Genomic DNA, 16,285 nt, shown 5'->3' on the forward strand with positions numbered 1-16,285 from the left:
TATAGGATCCATAGTGATATAACCTTTGTCATTCCTGATACTAGGCATGTGTGGTTTCTCGTTTTTTCCTAATAAACCTGACAAAAGTTTATCAATTATATTATTCTTCTCGAAGAATCATTCTTGGTTTCATTTAAATTTCCCAATTTTTTTTTCGCTTTTAGTTGTTGATTTCTTCCTTGTTTCTTTCTTTTACTTATTTTTTGTTTAATCTGATCCTTTTCTAGTTTCTTACCATAAAGGCTAATCTCTGATTCAAAATCTTCTTTTTGTCCACATTGACATCTAATGCTATAAATAATCCTCTGTTATACTTTTCCTTCATTCCACAAATTTTGTCATGTTGTGGTTTTACTTTCTTCTAGTTCAAAATACTTTCTACTGTCTCCTTTGGTTTCTTCTTTAGCTCATGGGCTGTTTAGAAGTGTGTCATTTACTTCCTAAACATTGGTGATTTTCAAGAATTAATTCAATTGATTTTTCATTTTATTCCACTGTGGGCAGAGAAGGTACTTTGCATGATTTCAATCCTTTTTAAATTATTTAAACTTGTCTTAGGTCCTAGAAATGCTTTGTCTGATTGAGAAAAAATGTGTATTCTATTATTATTTTGTGGAGTGTTCTATAAATACAAACTAGGTAAATTATCCTGCAGTTTGCTCTGTATAATGCACACTATTTTGCCCTAATTTTTGAAGGGATAATAAGGATGGTCATTATACATGGGTAGTGCTAATTCCATATCGACATATCTACATGGGTAGTGCTAATTCCATATCTACATACCTACATTTATCTACATAAATGTTTAGTTATTTTATTTATACTTATCTGTTAAATGTGTAACTTTATAAAACAGTAATGATATCCATATTCAAAATAATACCCTGGAATACAATAATCGGTTTTCTTTCTAAATATAAATAAGTAAATAACTGAGTTAAAAAAATTTTTTAAAATATTTTTGCTCCTGAAAGTTTGGGCCAAAAACATGGGTGTGTTTTATACATGGCAAAATGTAATAAATGATAGTATTTTTCAAATCAACCATAACCTTATAGACTCTGTCTACCTTTACTATGACCTTTATTTTGAAAGATATTCTTGCTTGCTATAGAATTCTAGATGTATTTATTTTCTGTTAGAACTTTAATGATGTTGTTTTATCTTGGGTTTGCACTTTTGTTGACTGCATTTTGATTTTCATGTGCCTTCATGTACTTTTTCTCATATTTCTTATGACTGTAGTCTGCTGAGCTCCCTGAAACTATATGTCTATAATTATTTTATATTTGGAAATTTTTGATGAATAATTTGTTAAAATAATTTTTCTGCCCCCAATTCTTTTCTCTTTTATGGACTCCAACTCTTTTAATTTTATATGTTAGACTAATATTCCATGTACATTACACTGACTTAACTTGTTCCAGAGTTCAGTAAGGCTCTATTACTCTCACTTTTTTCATTTGTTTTACCATCTATGTTTCATTTTCAATAGGTTCAATCACTCTCAATCACTGTCATCCAGTTCACCATTCTTTTCTTCTGAAATATCTAATTTGTTGATTCCAAATTAGTGCACTTTTTATATTAGACATTGTATTTTTCATATCCAAAAGATTCATATCTAAAATATTTTTCATATTTTTCATTTGGGTCTTTTTTATACTATCAATGTCTTTACCTAACTTTCTGAACAACTGGAATACAGTAATAACTAGTTAACATCCTATCTGTTAATTCTAACATCTGGATCTATCCATCATACATTGGATTTTTGTGCTTCTTTGCATGTCTGGTAATTTTTCTGTTGATACAGGATATTGTGAATTTTAGTTTTGGGGGTACTGGATATTTCTTCATTGCTAAAAATACTTTTGGTATGAAACTATATTAAATTCCTTTAGAAGTCTCATCCTTTTGAATCTCCTTTTAAGATTTATTAAGCAGAAATGGAGCAGTACTCGGTGTGGATCAACTACTGCACACTTGTGTGAGCACACTGCACTGGATGCTCATCTCCATGTCCCGTGAAGTCAGGGTGCGCTCTTTCTGTCTCTGCCTGGTGGATGCAGGCACTATTTCCACTAAATTTCCACATAGTTTTTACCCCCAATCTTCTTCACTCTCCTCGCATGTATGCATTTGTTGTTATTTGGTTTATTATCACTGTATTATTCAAGGGTGACTCTCTCAGTAACTGCAGACCTTCTCTCTCTCTCTCTCTCTCTCCTTTCCCCATCTGACCTCTGGCTGCCAAACTCATGTGATGTTATCTACTCAGACAGAGAACACCTAGACTTTTCCTCTGCTCAGCAAGGCTGATGAGCTCTGCCTGGGCTCCCTCTCCCTGGGCCACAGAACAGAAACTTGTGAGGCAGTGAGCTAAAGCAACCTTGGGTCACCTCATTTGCTTCCTGTATCTCAGGGGCCAGTATTCTTCATTGCACGTTGAAAGTTTATATTTTATATTTTTCCTATTTTGTTTTAGGTTCAAAGGTAAATCCAGTCTAGGTTACTGATTGGCAGGAAGTGATAGTTCACTTTTTAAAAAATTAAATGTTTTGTTTTATCAATAGAACAATTTTAGACTAACATAAAATTGTGAAAATAGTCCAGGGTTCTCATATACCTCATAACCAAAATCACATAAAAAACAGCCAACAGGGACATAATTTAAATACAATTGAAATTAATCTTTGAAATGCTATTCAGATTTTAACACATTTACCCTGTTTGGTAGTCATATAGAAATTTATTCATTAAATTTATTAAAAATCATTAAAATTTATTCAATAGAACATACTAATACACATTAACTTGGTGTTGATGTCAATTGAGCAGTTATCTGTAGTTGCCTAAGAAACCACTACAGAACTTAGTGACTCAAAGGAAAGCACAGTCATCTCCTAGGATTAGTGGTTTGGCTGGACCATTCTCCCACTGGTCTTGCTTGGGCTGCCTCACAGGGGGGTTTTACGCTGAAGCGTCAGCTGGTGCTGAGCTCTGCTGGGACTTCAGGCACACTGGCTTTTCTCCATGTGGCCTTTGGTCTCCCAGAGACCAACCAGGAGTATACACAGCAACCTTAAAGCCACATTCTAGGACAAGCAGTGCCAGAGGCTCACCAGTGCCTTCTCACCTCTCTGCCAAAAACAATGGACTGCCAAGCCTAGAGTCCCCATGACAGAGGACTCCCAGGCCTGGACCCTGGAGGCAAGGTTCACTGGAGGCAATTTACGCAATGACCACGACACCTGCTACTGGGTGAGGATTCTGTTTTTCTTATATTTTGAGATCGTGGTCCATCATAACAATAAAGCCTTGCTTGGATAAATGAAGTAAGTAGAACTGGTACCCAGGAGGCCCACAGGCCCACAGTTGCCATATCAGGGCAACTTTGAACACTCCATCAGCAAAAAACAAAAGTAACACAATGAAGGACCCTGGCTATGTGCTGATGGCATCTTAAGAGATGATGTAGGCCCATCTTCTCTAACACAACAGCTCAGCATCTCGACCATAAAGGCAGGTGAAAGCCCCTGAGGACATCTCCAGCAGTCGGTGAGTCAGAGCTATCAGCAGCCCCTCAGCTAGCCCCTTCTATAAAAGAAGAGACTTTGCCTGAAAAAAAGGTCCAACAGGAAAGCTTAGCACCAAGCTGACAGTCATCATTTTGTAGCACCTCTGACTCCATAGAGGGAAAAATACTAATCACAAAGTGTGCTGAGTGATGGCTACGTGTCGGTTCTGTTCAAGTGCTTTGTTGGGACTAGCACATGCAATCCTCACAACAACCTTCTGAGGTAGACAGTACCTGGTTTCACAGCCAGGTGAGAAACGGAGCCAGGTCTCACAGCGGAGAAGTGACGATGTGGGCACAGACCGAGGTGGCCGGGGCCCAGAAACTGGCCTGACCAGGATCCTTCCTCTGCATCACTGCAACGCTAAGCAGCATCTTACACTAGATGCATCTCTCCCTGTCTCTGGAAGGCAGTGGGTGCAGACCTCAGTGAGACGTGAGAATTTGTAAAACACACGCTGGGCTGTGCCTGCAGTGGGGACTGTCCTCACACAGGGGGTGAGCAGAAATGAAAAGGCAGTGGCTGGCCTAACCGCCTTAGCCTCAGGCTCTCGTGGCCTCTGAACATGCAGGTCTGGAGAAAAGCGGCCTCCTCCTGGGCTGGTGATTGACATTAGGGATAGAAGGGGACAAATGCATTCATATGACAGCAGCGCATGCAGAGAAGCAGGTGTGGTCAGACCCACACAGACGTGAGCACATGCTGCCATGGTGACAGTGGCTTGTTGTGGGGCTTTTAATGATATAAGGATGTTCATTAGTTGGGTCATGTCCCACTCTACCTGGAAAAGTTGGAACATTTTATAGTCACCCAACACTGGCCCAGGCCAAAAAAATAATAATAATAGAATCTAACACTAAACAAACATACCCAATTCTAAGTGGCAATGCTTATTGAGCAGATACTATGAGCAAAGTGACAGGTTTGGTACTTTAAGAATCAGAGATGAGCAGGAGGTGGGAGGTGCCATTCAGAAGCAGGTGGGGTGAGGCAAGGGGACTGCGTAAGAGACTCTGCCACAGCAAAATGGCGTGAAATGCTCTTGTCTCCACTTTGCTTACACACTACCAGCTATGTGGACATGCATGATGCCATGGCAACTGGATGACAGGTCCAGGTCCTGAGAGATAAATGGGGGGCAGCTGTGTCTGGTGACCCCGGGACAACTCCCATCTCTGCACAGTGAAGCAACTTCAGGTTATGGGTCCTAACAAGATGACCTCAGGGCACCCAGACCGAGGCCATCAATCACAAGCAGGTAACAGCCAGAAGGGAGCCTTGGGGACTGCAGGAGACACATGTGTAGGGGGTCGGGGAGGCTATAGCTGGATGCTAAGTGGAGTCTCGATGAGGGTGACAGATGTGCTCTGACAGCACCCCAGCATCAAATGTAAGCTTTCTTCTTGGCAGGCACCATTTCCTGACTACCAGAGAGCAGTGCAGTGCCTCAGCTGCCTGGGAAGTGGGAGGACTGGACTTTTATCTTCTCCTGCTGGATCTGAGATGATAAACCGTCACCTTCTCCTAAAGTAATTCTCCCACTCCCCATCAGTGTTCCTGGAGGGCACAGCCTGGATGAGCCAGCTCCAGAGCAACCTCAAAGCAACCCAGGAGCCATGTAACTGTTTTTGAGGGGCCCCCACATTTTCTGCTTAGATTCCTTAACAAAGGCAGCGACTGGCAAGTGTGACTGGAGGAGGACTGACAAGAATAGTAAGAAGAATTTCTGCAGAATAAGGAGGGTCGATTATTGAAGTTAAGGGGTCACAGAGTCCCTTTTTCCAAGAAAGCACCTTGAATAAAATTGTCAGAACACAGGAAGTGTAACAAGATGAGATCTCTAGGGAGAAAACCCTCTTTCCAAAATGAATTCCCCAGTGACCTGCTCACTTTCTATCATTAAACATCTTCCCCTCTGGCTAAAGTTGTCCACTCCTCTTCTAGGAGTGGAAGGGGCAGAGCCATCTGTTTATGAGCAGCTTGGCAAGGGTCCAGTTATTATGCTGGGGCAAGGGCGCACTAGACAGGAAATGTCATGAGCTTTGTTCATTCGGGCTGAGAATCAGGCACAGAGGGTGCGAAGGGGAGAAGTAAGAGCTCAAAGGAAACTTTCCTAGGCTTTACTATGCCCATATTCATTTTTAATTAAAATCTGTATTGATGTAATTGTAAACTTACCCTGCCATTATAAAAAATAATCAGAGATTCTGTGCACAATTTATCTGGTTTCCCTAATGGGAGAATCAGAAGTGAACTATTATTTGGGAATGCCCCCAGTTTTGACATCAGAGTGGATGAGTCCTTCCCACCAAAACCGCTGACAGCCCGGGGCAGTGGCCCCTGCACCCAGCACTGCTCAGTGTTCCTTGGGAAGACAGTGGCCCACCTACTGAATCAGAAACACTGGGAACAGGACCCTTAGAGCTCAAGTTTCAGAGTACTCAGACCGGTCCTTATCCAGAGGTCCACCACCTGTGTTTGGAGGCAACAGTCTCAGTCAGAGCACCAGGACCTCCACCCACTGAGAACGTTTGCTAAATGCCCAGCATCCTGAACCAGTGTGGTGACACATGAGGAGCCAGTCTCTGCTCGGGGCCTGGCTGGGCTCCTCTGGATGATGCTTCCCCACATCCAGGGTCATGGCCAGCGGAAACCCATGATGCTCACCTTGGCCATGAAAACCCAGACCTCATGTCTACTTGCCATATATTGACCCTTCATTCCAAAAAGGTAGAGACTCTCAGAGCTTAGCATGCAGGGTCTGGGCCACCTCTTCCCAAAGGTCACTTAGAAAAGTTACAGCGAAAGAAATGAGGCATGAAATGATGAGTGGGTCTTGTCCCTTCTGCTCTGTGTTTGGGGGAAAGCTGCAGTCTTGCTCATTTCCAGTGTTTCCGAGAGCGGGTAGATGAAGCTCTTCCTTAGCCAGGGGCCTTCCTGCTCAGGGATTTCCAATCCAGGAAAGAGAAGTAAGAGACCAGTTGGTTAAAGGCTTTTGATTACTTGACATTGTCTTAGGCGGAAAAGTACCAAGAAATATATTGAAAGGTGTTTTTGTCTCTTGGTTTCTGCCTCTTCAAGTTCCGAGTTATTGAAAGAACTGCACAAAAACAGTCAGTTGGCTGAGCGGCATCACAGAGCAGGTCTGTGGCCCCCAGTAATTCCCTAATCCCCCCTGGTTGGTGGTGAAGCATCACCAGTTCTCTCAGGCTTAGGACCATCTACCTGCTTGAATCTTCTGTTGTTGTTGTTACTAATGCAGACATTTTAAATTTTTAAACAAAACTTTATTAGAATCATAATTTATTGAGGTATAATTTACACACAACAAATGTTACTAATTTTAAGTATACAGATGAGTTAATTTTGATATATGCATTCAGTTGTGCATCCACTACCACAATAAAGTGAACTAATGTATCCAAAAGGTTCCTTGGAGCTCTTGCTTAATCTTCTCCACTCTCCTGCCCCAGGAAACCATTGACTGAGTGACGTCCTCTATATTACATTACATTTTCTAGAATCTTGCATGTACTGTTCTGTGAATGGCTTCTCCCACTCAACATAATGATTTTTAAGTTAATCCATTCTATTGTCCATATTAGCAGTTCATTTTCTTTCTATTGCTGAATAGTAGCATTTTGTGATATGCCTGAACTTAATTTGCTCATTTTTCTCTTAAAAAAAAAGCATCTGCATTGTTTGCAAGTTTTGATTATTACAAGTAAAACTCCTGGGAACATTCAGGCATAATCTTTGTGACAATGTGGGTTTTCATTGCTTTTAGATAAGTGTCTATGGATAGAATTGCTAGATCATCTATAAAACACATGTTTAAATGTAAAAGAAGCCACTAGTCTGATTTTGAAAGCAGATGAATCACTTTGGATTCCCACCAGCACTGTCTGGGGATTGCACTTGTTCCCCATTGTCAAGAACACTTGGTGTTTCCATCACTTTCATTTTTGACATTTGATTGACTATTAGTCATATCTCATTATTGTTTAATTTATATTTCCAGTGATTGATGATCTTTTTATGCATGCATGCTGACCACTTATTCATCTTATATAAAATGCCTTTGCAAATATTTTACTCATTTTCATGGGTTTGTTTTGTCCTCTTACTGAGTTCTAAGAATTTCTACTTGATATCCATTGTGGTCAGAGTGCATATTCTGTGTGACTCAATTTCTGCACATGAGTCACAGGGCCTAGGACATGTGTTCTCTTCCAGTGAGTGTTCTGTATGTTCTTAACAAGAACACGTGTTCTACTGTGGGTGGGAGGGTGCTCCAATCCATCAAGTAGATCAAGGGCATTAATAGTGTTATTTGAGTGTTCATTGTCCTTACTGATTTTCTATCTACATCTTCACTAATTGCTGAGAGAGGAATATTGAAATATCCACATTTAGGTGTGAATTCTTATAGTGTTCCCTCAACTCTGTCAGTTTTAGGGTTATATATTTTGAAGCTCCATCAGTAAGCATGTATACATTTAGGAAAATTTTCTTCTCACTGAACTGATCCCATTATTATTATGTCCTGCCTCCCTTCATCCTATCTTATCCATAGTTTAATTTGTGTTGTATTATTATTGACATACCTCCCACCTTAAAATTAGTACTTCCATATTTCAAATATAATTTATCCATATATTTTCAACTTATCAATGTCTTTATATTATAGAGTTAGATCTTGCTTTTGATCTGGCCTGTTAGTCTCTTCTTTGGTGAGGAATACCATGGAAGGGTGGCAGTCCAGGACTGACTTCTGAGTGAGCCTCAGATGGAGGAAAGGTGGGGTGGGAGGGGCTGCCACCTCCCAAGACGAGACCAGGGCCAACCAGCATCTCCGTACTGTGTTTGACCAGCCCAATGTCCCCACGCCAGGGAGCAGCAGGTTCCCATTGTTGTAAGGGGTACACAGGAGCTTCCTTCCTGCTTTTCTCTTTTCTTTAATTTACATTATTCTGTTGTTTTTCTTTTTAGTCAGGAGGGATCAAAAGGAAAAAGAAATGAGACCTCTCTGGATACCCTTTAAAACTTGTTGAAAACATTGCTCTATCCAGCAAAGTTTTCATTTATAATGGAAGGGAAGATAAAGTGCTTCTCAGATAAGGTCAAGTTCAAGGAGTTCCTCATCACTAAGCCCTTATATAAAATGTTAAAAGGATTTACCTAAAAAAAAAAGAAGACAAAAAGCATGTACAGTAAAATGACAGCAAACTCACAATTATTAACAACCAAACCTAAAACAAAAACAAAACCAACTAGGCAAACTACTAGAAATGGGACAGAACCACAGAAATGGGAATCACAAAGAGGCTCATCAGCAGGGGAGTGGGAGGGGGAGAGAGGAGGAAAAGGTACAGAGAATAAGCAGCATAAATGGTAAGCAGAAAATGGGGGGAGGGTAAGAATAGTAAGGAAAATGTCGAAGCCAAAGAACTTATGACACATGGACATGAACTAAAGGGAGGAAATGTGAGTGGGAGGGGGTGTGCAAGATGTGGGGGAATGAAAGGGGGGGGAATGGGACAACTGTAATAGCATAATCAATAAAATATATTTTAAATAAATAAAACTTGTTGAAAAGAACAAACCCTCCTTAATCTCCAAAGTGGAACAAATGTGGACATGAGTAATGTAAACACGCTACCAAACTGAAAAGGAAAACAGAGAAACACCACTCCTTTTAGGGAGGACTGTAGATGGGCGTATCCACCTCCCAGCCCCTTCAAACAGAAGAGACTTCCCCTTCAGGACTTCCTGGCAAGTAGATTATACAAGGAATTCAGAGGCAGGAGATAAGAAAGGCCTTTAGACTTACTGAAATACGACTCAGAGCAGCCCAAAGCAAGGGCTTGCAGAGCAGGAACCTGCCTCCAAGACAAGCCACTGGGAAATCACGCCAGTGCGGTCGGTCTGGGAATCTCTGGGCTTAAAGGGGACCAGGGCACGAGTCCCCAAGGTCTTCCTCAGCCTGGCTCAGCAAAGACTCATACTGGGGGGCCAAGTGTTAGAAAAACATGATAATTAAAAAAATCATATGTCTGAGTGGAAAAGATTTACAGCTGGAGTCAAAACAGGAAATTAACCCTTCTTGAGTCACTATTTTTAAATTTCTCTTTCACTGCCTTCACACACTGTCTGTTGCTTATGTCGTCAGTCTGCCCGTTAAAATCTTGCCTAAACAGGTAAGATACACACTCAGAAGGAAAGAAAGCAGAATTCTGAGAGCTGCTAACTAGAAGACAGAGAAAGAGATGTCCTGTTTGCTCTCAGAGAGAAAATTGGATGTGAGTGCAGCAACGGTTTTGATGCTTTGAAATGCCCCAGCAGCTACACTCTGTGCTCTTTGTAAAAATTACTATCCAGATTGCTCCCACATCACAGCAAGAAAGATACTCAAAGGTGAGCTAGTAAAATCTCCCATCTTCTCAGGCCAACAGCAACAGCACTGCGGGCTCAGCTTCCTGACTTCAGACAGGTAAGGTTCAAAAGCCAACCAGACAACGCCCAGAACCGATGTGAGATCAGGTGGCACCCCAGCCCCTCTGACTTCCAGAATGGGCCCACAGCTAGGTTCTCCTCATTTCCACAGAAACCTCTTTCCAGAGAGCTCAAGGTGTTTGGAGGAGCATGGAGAACAACAGGGCTCGGTTACTGACTCTGATAGGGGAAATGATATTAAAATTAGTAAAAGTCAGGAAAAAAGAAAGAAAAAATCTTCTTTCTATAGAATCACAGAATGCATCTTGGGAAAAACAAGGTTACATATACACTCTGAAAAATCTATCACATATTGAGGTTTTTGTTTTATTACATTTTGTTCTTCATTCATGATGTTAGATCAAGTTTCTAATGTCAAGGATTTATGATTTGCCATGCATCCAAACCAAAGATGAGCTTGGGGGACAAGAAGCAAGAAGAGATAGAAAACATGGTTTGGAAGGGAGCCCTGCGTCAACCACTGTTGGGCTGAGGGCTGGTCTTGGAAAGTAGTCTCACCACCCATCCTCGGCTTCTAGGAGGAAGAGACCAGCAAGTCGGCAAAGGACAGGCAAGAGCATTAGAGAGACAGAGAGAGAAAGACAGAGAAAGAACTCACACTTCCACTGGTGCTCATGATGGCATTTGTTCTTGTCTCACTCTATTTTCTCCTGCTGCACGAAAACAGAAAAGACCAGGAGCAGAAGAGCAAAGTGCAATATTAAGAAAAAAGAGATTAAACTGATCCTCCTGGCTAACTGGAGGGGACTCGGGGGAAAACACTCCCTGCTTATTAGACTCCCTTATAATCCTGCAGTTGTATTCTAACTATTAGACTTCAGTGACAACTTCCTCTAAACTTTCCCAGAAACACGCATGTGCAGTGGGAAGGCCCAGCCTGTATTGAAAGCTGCAGGAAAGTTTCATGTCTGCACCACGATGGACAGATCCTGAGGGTTATGGGCCCTACTTGTCGGCACTGATGGGCAGGGAGGGAGGCACTTAATTATACTCATATGTGCCTCCTTGCTTCCTACTCCAAACTGCACATTTTATTTGAATTATTACAATTTTGTATTAAAACTACCAATACTGCTATTATTAGCATTATTAATTTTTTCACTGTCAGGCAAGGCTGGTGCCATTGGCTGGTTACTCACCAATCCAATTCCAATTTTCCCTTCTCTCTTCTCACATTAAAGAGAAAACTTAAAGGTTTTACTTCATTCCCCGATAGTTCCTGTGACTGAAATTCTCTGTGATACCAGTTTCAGTCAAGATATGTGAGAGGAATGCAGTTGTGGCCCAGCCAGGTGCCCCATTACTTCTTAGAAAAGGGACAGGCACAAGCTGGCTGGCACGCCCCTCCCCTCTCCCTTCCCCCTCGGCGTGAATATGAGGGCCACAGCCTGGCCACTGTCTACTGGCCATGAGTCCACCAGCATGAAATTGAACTCTAGTCACCAGGCAGTTCAGCCTGTAACCGCCTAGGGTCACCTCTGGACCACTCCTCATATGAGAAAAAATAAAGCCTGCCTTTTTGAGCCATTGTAAGTCCATTTCCTAATTTTCACAGTTAAGTAAACATAAGGCGGTGTTTGTATTACTTTGCAACAGGCATCTCAAAAACCCCCTGGCAACCAAGTGCCATTTTATCAAAGACCCCAAATGAGAACCTTCCAGTTTGTATGGAACCTATGGAACCGTGGGAGATAATTAGTTGTTATTTTAAGCAACAACGTTTCGAAATAATTTGTTATAAAGATAACACATGATTGGAGGAGTCCTTGGAACTTTTTAGGTGATTTATTACTTTCTGGAGAATGAGATGCCCTGGGTTTTCCCTCCCTCAGCCCAAATCAGTCTGTTCTTTGGGTGCCCCGAGTCCTATCAGGGAAGGAAGGTGGTTAGAAACCAAGATCTGGGCGGGAGGGTGTTTGCTGCTCCTGTGTGTCGCCACTTCCAGATTCCCTCAGCACACAGAGCTGGGAAAGAGGTAGACACAGAAGGACACAGAGACGGAGAGGCATAAATACATGTCTGTGTTTCTCCATCAGCAAAAACCAAACCATGACTTTACTGGTAATGCCTCTAATTCTAATCCAAAAGCACAGGGAACATTCTAGTCTTTTCGTTTTTGATACGTGGAACTCTCTTTCCCACCAGGGAGCAACACTGACTGCCATTGTCCTCAAGACATGTACTCAGTGCTGAGCCCTGGACTACACAGAAAGGAGCTTCAGATCTGTCACCCCACAAAAGTGATAAAAGCAAGCTTGTAACCAGAGTTCAATATTTGCAGGCTTTCTGTTTTCTGTTCCAATTTACATACAGTGAAATGCACAAATTCTAGGTGTACAGTCTGATGGGGGTTGACAGATGCAAGCCCATGTAACCCATAAAAATATTGAACATTCCCTCCACCTCCAGAAATTCCCTTACGTGCCTCACAGCCAGCCCTCCCCACCACAAAACAAACTTTTCAGGGTTGTCTTTTTTTTTTTTTTTGTCACCACAGATTAGTGTTACCTGTCCAAGAACTTTATATGAGGAATTCCTAAAGTCTGTGTTCTTTGGTCTCTGACTTCTTTTTCTCAGCCTAATGGCACATGTGAAAGTAGTTTGTTAATTTTCCCTCTGTTTTTTATTCCATTACATGAATATACACAATTTGTTTATCCACTATTCTCTTTACAAACATTTAGATTTCTAGTTAGTAGCTATTTCTAGTTAGTAGCTATTACAAATAAACTGCTGTGAACATTTGTGTGCAAGTCCTTTTGTCAAAATAAACTTATCTTTCTCGTGAGTAAATAAGTAGCAGTGTAATTGCTAAGTCGTCAGTATCGTAGGGTAAGTTTTAGCAGGAAATGCCAACACACTTTCCCAACAGGCTGCATGTTTCAACGCTGTCACAAGCGCTGCGTGAGCATTTGGGTTGCTCCCTCACTTGTTGGTGTCTTTTTTAAATTTTCACTATTTGAAAGTCTGTGTGGTGTTACCCTATTATGGTTATAATTTGCACATCACTGATTTTTCAAAAATGATGTTAAACATTTTTTCATGCAATTATTGGCCAAGTGATTATTATGCCATGTGATTTCAAGAGGCTTGTCTTTTTTATTTCATTGTTTGTCTTATTGTTCTGTTGTGGAAATTCCTTATATGTTGTGGATAGAAGTCCATTTTCAGGTATACATTATACCAATATTTCTCCCAGTCTCTGGCTTGCCTATTGCTTCTCTCCATAATGTATTTTGATAAGTTACAATTTTTACTTTGATGTATTATATTTCTGCATAATTTTCTTTCCTCTTTCTTTCTTTTGGTGTCCTTTCTTGGAGACATTTTTATATACTCAGTTCATAAAGATATTCTCCTAAACTTTCCTCTAGAGATTATATAGCTTTTAAGTTTAGGTATGTGATCAGTCTCCAATTAATGTTAAAGTATGCTTTGAAGTAAAATTCATCTATTTTTATCCATACAGATATCCCATTAATTCAATGCTATTGAATTGCTTTGGCACCTTTGTCCAAAAATAGACTATATTCTCATGGATCTATTTCTAGACTCACTACTCCATTGCATGGATTCTTTTTTCAGCCCTTAAACTAACTCCATACTTTCTGATTGTTATTGCTTTGTATTACTTGGAATCCAGTGATGTCTGCAGTGGTGAAAGCAGACACTTCTCCCTTGTTCCTGGTTTCAGAGAAGTTACAGTTACTGGTTTACCATGAATTGTGATGTCTTTTTACTTTACAAATGCCCTTCACCACACTGAGAAGGCTCCTTTCTCTTCCTAGTGTGTTGAGTGTTAATAACATGAATAGGTACTGAATTTTGCAGTGTTTTTTTCTGTGTCTGTTGAGAAGACCATGTGTTTTGTCTCCTTTATTCCGTGAGGATGATGATCTAGATGATTGTTTTTCAATGAAAACCAACCTTGCCTTATTGAGTTAAATCTCACCTACTCATGGGATATCCTGCTCTTCACAGATTGGTCAAGACAAATCTTTTTGAAAAATTGAAATAAATAAATATAAAAGAACAATTAACCAAAATTGGTAGAAAACAGTTAAAGCAGTGCTGAGAGGAGATTTTATAGCAATGAAGCATATATTGGAAAAGAAGTGTCAAATGAATAATGTAAGTTCTCACTTCAACAACTTAAATAAGGAAAAGCAAAATCAACTCAGAGCAAGCAGAAGAAAGTCATAAAGATAAGAACAGAAACCAATAAAATTGGAAACAGAAAAACGATGAGAAAAATCCAGCATCACACATGTCAGGCTGACAGGTAGAGTCCACAAGTCAGTCGTTGAAGATCTCACAGCTAAGTCTCCTTCATGAAGACAGCAGGGAATGGAAAGCCAGGAAGGAAATGCTGTTCCATTTTCTTCTAGTTCCTTTTTGTGAATTTGAAATCAATTGTCATATGGGTGAAACGTGCTACAGCACAGAATAATGCAAAGATGGCCACACCCAGATCCTGATCTCCAGAGCCTGTGACTGTGATACTGCCTGGCACTCGGGAATTAAGTCTGCAGATGAATTAGGGTTGCTAATCTGCCAGCCTTAAAAAAGAGAGATTGTCCTGGACTTGCTTGGTCAGCCCATCTAATCACATGAGCCATTAAGAGTAGAAGAGATAGATGGAGTAAATCAAAGAGATGACATTAAAGGAGGAGGGATTCAAAATAAGAGAGAAATTCAAGACACAAAGGTGGCTTTAGAGTTAGGACCAGGGCCCTGAGCCAGGGAAGGCAGGTGGCCCCTAGTAGATGGCTAGGTCCTCACCTGTCAGCCAACACTGAAATGGGGCTCTCGGTCCCATAGCACCACAGCTGCCCGCACCTCGGGTGAGCAGAGAAACAGGTGCCCCCAGAGACTCAAAACGAGCATGGGCACAGCCATCTTGCCTTCGCCCAGGTGAGGCCCAGGTGGGACTTCTGACACATAGGAGTGTCAGGTGATGAGTTTTTACCATTTCATGCTGCTGTGCACTGATATGGTGATTCATTCTGGTGGCGAGAGAAAACTAATGTGTGTACCTTTTAAATCTGGGCGCTTTCAAGTTGTTATTTCTTTCCTCTGGTTTTCAGCAGTTTGATTATGTTGTGCTTTGGCATCGTTTTTTTTTTAATTTATGTTGCATAATGTTTGCTAGAGCATTGGACCTGTAAGTTTATTGGGTATTTTATTTGTTTTTTTAAGGGTAAGACTTTAATTTTTTAAATCATTTTTATTAATGTTCAAATACAGATGTCTCCATTTTCCCATCACCACTTATTTTGTAAAACTAAGCACATTTTTGTCATTATTTTTTAAATTTATGCTAATTATCCATCTTCTGTTGGGCATTCAGTATCATACGTAGACTGACTGGTAGTGTCCACAGGTTGCTGTATCTGTTATTGGTTAATATCTGTACCGGGGGTGCTGGATGGGTCAGTTCCACTGATGGTTGTGGAAGTTCCCTGGAGCTGACTACGCCATGTCCAGTTGCTGCTATGCCTGTTGAGTGGACTTTTCATTTCAGGGATTATATACACACCGGTTCTGGTGACTCCACCTCACTCTTCTCTGGAGTTCCCTTCCCACTGAGCTTCCACATCCACACATCCTATCTTTCAATCAGATACTTAGCAGTTGTTTTAAAGTCCCTGTTAGTTCATTCCCATGCCTGGCTCATCTCATGTTTAGCTTCCACAATGTGGTTTTTTCCTGGAGTTCAGGTCATGTTTCCCATCTCTCACATGTCCAGTTTTTCTTACTACATGCTGTAGAGACTCAGGATTCTGTGACCTTCTCTGATGGTGGATGCCATGTTTTCCAGCAGACATTTGACGTGGCTGGGCTCATGTCCCCAACTCTGTCCCACTTGCAGTGGACAGCCAGCAAAGTCTCCACCTGGTTCTTCCAGCCTTGCCACGGTCTCTTTCTGCTGAGTTCCTTGGAGTCCCTCTGTCCCTGAGAGTCTGACGTGAGCCACTGACATTGGCACATGTAATTGGGCATCTGCTTTAGACTACCTTTTGGTGTCCTTTTCTTTAGAGATTTCTTCTTCTCTTTTTAGAATCTCGAATTTCCAAAGCTGTCTCCCGACCCCCTAATCAGCAAGCCGATGGCCTTCTCCTGAGCTCCAAGGGCCCCATGCTGTGCAGAATTAGATTCCCTCAAGTGAAAAGCCAGACAACCAT

The sequence above is a fragment of the Artibeus jamaicensis genome, unplaced genomic scaffold (assembly GCF_021234435.1).
Source record: "Artibeus jamaicensis isolate MK-2021 breed Jamaican fruit bat unplaced genomic scaffold, CSHL_Jam_final scaffold_369, whole genome shotgun sequence".
Classification (NCBI taxonomy): domain Eukaryota; kingdom Metazoa; phylum Chordata; class Mammalia; order Chiroptera; family Phyllostomidae; genus Artibeus; species Artibeus jamaicensis.